The sequence below is a fragment of the Lutra lutra genome, chromosome 12 (genome assembly GCF_902655055.1).
Source record: "Lutra lutra chromosome 12, mLutLut1.2, whole genome shotgun sequence".
In the NCBI taxonomy this organism is placed as follows: Eukaryota; Metazoa; Chordata; class Mammalia; order Carnivora; family Mustelidae; genus Lutra; species Lutra lutra.
In genome coordinates, this window is record NC_062289.1 from 58,873,420 (window position 1) to 58,878,008 (window position 4,589).

The 4,589-nt window shown below is 38.2% G+C and overlaps 1 pseudogene; it reads left to right on the plus strand.

Moving 5' to 3' along the window:
• The first annotated feature begins 886 nt into the window (after nt 1-886).
• LOC125082490 (small ubiquitin-related modifier 2-like) lies at nt 887-1,176 on the plus strand (annotated as a pseudogene).
• The last annotated feature ends 3,413 nt before the right edge of the window (nt 1,177-4,589 follow it).

The window sequence follows — 4,589 nt, forward strand, 5'->3', positions numbered from 1 at the left end:
CTTCTTTTTCAAGAATGTTTTGGCTCTTCTAAGTCTCCTGTGTTTCCATATGAATTTTAGGATCCTCTTGTGAATGTCTGCAAAGAACCCAGCTAGAATTTTGATGGGGATGTCAGTGAATGACTTTGCCATGAATCACTGCAGGGGACGCTGACATCTTGACAACATCTTGAGTCTACTGATCCTCCAACACGAGATATCTTCTCATTTATTCAGATCTTCCTTAATTTCTTTCAACAATGTTTTATAGTTTTATGAGTAGACATTTTGTTTTGTTAAATTCATTCCCAAGTCTTTTATTCTTTTTTTTTTTAAGATTTTTATTTATTTATTTGACAGAGAGAGAGCACAAGCAGGCAGAGATGCAGGCAGAGAGAGAGGAGGAAGCAGGCTCCCTGCTGAGCAGAGAGCCCGATGCGGGGCTCGATCCCAGGACCCTGAGATCATGACCTGAGCCGAAGGCAGCGGCTTAACCCACTGAGCCACCCAGGCGCCCATCTTTTATTCTTTTTTGATGTAAAAAGAGCAGTTCTTGCTCTTTGACTGTATTGGGAAGCCCTTCCCTGCTAAGAGTTTTATCTTACATAAGTATTTCAGTTACCTGGGAGTTTCAGACTTCTCTGGCTAAGTGTTAGCTCTTTGGCAATTACTTCAACTAGAAATAAACTCCATGATAAAGATCTTCTCCTGCCCTGGTCTGGTAGGTTTTAAATAAATTCTAGTAAGTTCTAAAGACTTCCAAGGGACTTATCTTTTATTTCAGAAAATGTTTTTTGAGCACTGCCACCTTCCATCTGCTCCTCTTGGGGGGCTGCTTTGTGCTTGTTCAGTGCTAACCTGATCCTTTCTTTGTGAAGCTGCAGCCGAGGAGACCTCAGGACTCACCATGGCCAATAAAGAACCCAAGGAATAAGTCAGGACTGAGAACTACAATCATAGTAACTTGAAGGTAGGGGGCAGGATGGTTCTGTAGTGCTCTTTAGGATTAAAAGAGGCATACGCCACTTAGTAAACTGATGAAAACCTATTGTGCATGGCAAGGTTTGTCAATAAGGCAGATCAGATTCTGATTTGATGGGCAACCAATCCACAAAACAGACAGACCTGCATGGTTGGAAGTGGATGAGGAAGATAACAATTGATGTGTTCCAGCAGGAGGTGGGAGGTGTCTACTAAAAAGGGAATCTGCTACTTCATTCCAGAACTCTGTTCCTCCAGACTAAGAAGAAAGACATTCTCAGTTAGCAAACTGCAATTTGGTTCTACCATATCCTCACTAGGATCATATTGTGTAATATAATTTTCTCTAGTCTTTCATTTCCCCCCTCTTGATTTTTTTGTTGTATGTGAAGTATTTGGAGCATGTGCAGAAGCATACTGGCTTTTGTTGTTGTTGTTTAATAAATGGCCAATGATGTGTTTTGATCAACATCAGATGGAGACAGAATGGAGAAAAATACTGCCTCTGTGGAAATAGCCCCTTTCTCCATTCGTGGCACACTCACTCAGCTCTTATCTTTGTATTCCAGTAAGTTATTTTGCTTTCAGTCTTTAATACACACAAAAAAGAACAACATAAAAATTCTTCTACATTGTTTAATTGGAGAATTTTAATGTTTTTTTTTTTTACTTATCATTGTAAAACCAAGGATAATTTTACAACTTTTTTGTATGTAGCTGTTATATGTAGAGCAAACTGACTTTCAGTAGAGATAAATTATTCTAAAAGAAACGGTAGCCTCCGGGATCACTTCCCTTCAAGTCATGCATCTTATTGTTTGAATAAACTTCTTGTTAAAAAAAAAAAAGGAAAATGCTTTCTTATTTCTGTATCTCAGCTCAAATGTAATTAACAAGAAAATGGAATGTGGTTCCCTATGTTTCTTCTGAGACTGGTGCTAAATAACCTTGTGTTAAAGAAAACTAAGGCAGAAATCTTTCCCCAGATGCTTTCCTTGCCAGAGATTCTACTCTTTGGGCTATTTCCGTATGCCCTTTCAGCAACAAGATGTTGGGCAGAAGCATATGTGAATTTCAAGTTTCTCTTTGTTGGGAATAACTAGGGAAAGCATGAAATGGAGATCAGAAATAGAAAAGAGAGATGATACAAAAGAAGAGAAGTAGGAATTCTGCCAAGAAGCCTTGAGAGGAATGAAGGGAGCAAGAGAAAGGCTGTACCTGGACTAGCTCCTGCTCAGCAAAGTTAGCCTGCCCCCCCTTAGGACCCCTGCACCCAGGAGGGCGCGGACTATCTGCGACGTCGGTCATCAAAACCAGAATGGGACCGAAGTGGGCTTCATACTCTCTTTAATGAAAAGTTTCAAATACACAGAATAAAAAAGAATATGTATTTTGTCATAATGAACAAATATAATGAACATCCATGTTCCTGTCATCCCAAATTCAACAGTCGTCAACTCATGACCAAATTCGTCTCTGCTCTGAACTTAGTCCCCCAACCACACCCCTGATTATTTGGAAGCAAATCCCAGACATTATATTATTCCATCCATAAATCTTTCATTATGAGTGGTTATATTCTTGCATGTATATATCCATTATCACACCTTTGAAAAATGAACGATAGTTTTTCTTAACATTATACACTATTCAGCCAGCATTCAAATTTCCCCATTATCTCATAAGTTTTTCTTTAAAGTTTATTTGAATCAGGATCCATATAAAGTCCCTATGTTGCAGTTGATAGGTGTTTCTCTAAAAGTCTTTGAAGATCCTAGCACAGGGAGGAATGTTTCTTAGCTTGTGAATAGCCTGCAACAGTGTAAGATAAATGTATCATTGTCCTGTGGAAACTATAGGGTAAGCAAAGTCTTAACCACTTTTAACAACCAAACACAAATCACAGTGAGTATAAATTTCACCTATCATAGACTCAGAAGGGTAAAAATGGAACTTCATTTTACTAATTATTATTATTTTATTTATTATTGAAATATAGTATAGTTGACAATGTTATATTAGTTTGAGGTGTGCGACACAGTGATCTGATAATTCTGCACGTTTCTTAGTGCTCACTCTTTAAATGCAGTCGCCACCTGTCACCCTACAATTAATTACAATTTTATTGGCTATATTCACTAGGCTGTACTTTTCATCTCCATGACTTATTTATTTCGTAACTGGAAGTTTGTGCCTCTTACTCCCCTTAGTCTGTTTGACCCACTGCCCACTCCCTCACCAGAGCAGCCACCAGTTTGTTCTCTGTATGAAGAATCTGTTTGGTTTTTTGTTTGTTTCTTCATTTGTTCTGTTTTTTGTTGTTGTTGTTGTTTTGTTTTGTTTTACATGTAAATAAGATCGTATGATATTTGTCTTTATCTCTCTGACTTATTTCACTCAGCCTAATACCTGCTAGGCTGATTTGAATGTTGCCCGTCAACAACATTCATGTTGTTGCAAATGGCAAGAACTTACGCTTTTTTATGGGTGAATAATATTCAATTATGTATATACCACACCTTCTTTAACCCTTTATCAGTGGACACTTGCGTGGTTACCATATCTTGGTTGTCGTAAACAATGCTGCAATAACCATAGGGGTGCATATAGCTTTCAAGTTAGTATTCTCCTTCTCTTTGGATAGATAGCCAGTAGTGACATTATTAGATCATATCGTATTTCTAATTTCTTGAGTAACCTCCATGCTGTTTTCCACAATGGCTGCCCCAACTTATATTCCTACCAGTAAGGCACAAGGATTCCCTTTCTCCACATCCTCACCAACACTTCTTATCTATTGCCTTTTTGATACTAGCCTTTCTGAGAGGGGTAAGGTGATATCCTGGTTTTGATTTGCATTTCCCTGATGATGAGTGATGCTGAACATCTTTTCATGTGTCTGTTGGCCATCTGGATGTCTTCTTGGGAAAATGTCTATTCAGGTCCTCTGCCCATTTTTAAATCAGATTGTTTGTTCTTTTGGTCTTAAATTGCATAAATTCTATATATATTTTGGTTATTAACCCCTTATCAGATATATCATTTGCAAATGATCAACCCATTCTGTAGGTTGCCTTTGTGTTTTATTGATGATTTTCTTTGCTGTGCTAAAGCTTTTTATTTTGGTGTAGTTCCACTAGTTTAATTTTACTTTTGTTCCGTTTGCTTGAGAAGAGAGATCCATAAATACATGTTGCTAAGGCTAATGTCCAAGAGACTACCGCTGATGTTTTCTTTTAGTTTTCTGGTTTTAGATCTCACACTAATTTTTAACTTGAGTCCTTACTCTGTCTCTTTTTGCAAACTTGATCTAGTCTCAGATAAATTTAATCAGACCCAGTGAGGTTTTGTTTTCTTTGTTTTGTTTTTCCAAAGTCCATTAAGACCTCCTGGTCCCCTTTTTCTTGGGTGCAGGTCTAGTCACATTCAGAGGACCTCCCCCCTTTTTCCCAGGATATGATGCTATCAAATTGGACCCACTTAAGTGCAGTTTGGTGTAATGGGGAGGAGCTTATCCTGAGACCCTCCCATTGCACTGTCCCCCTGTATTAGCTTTCTACTGCTGCATAAATAACAAAGTGCCACAAACTTAGTGGTTTAAGGCAATGCTCACTTGTTAGCTCACAGTT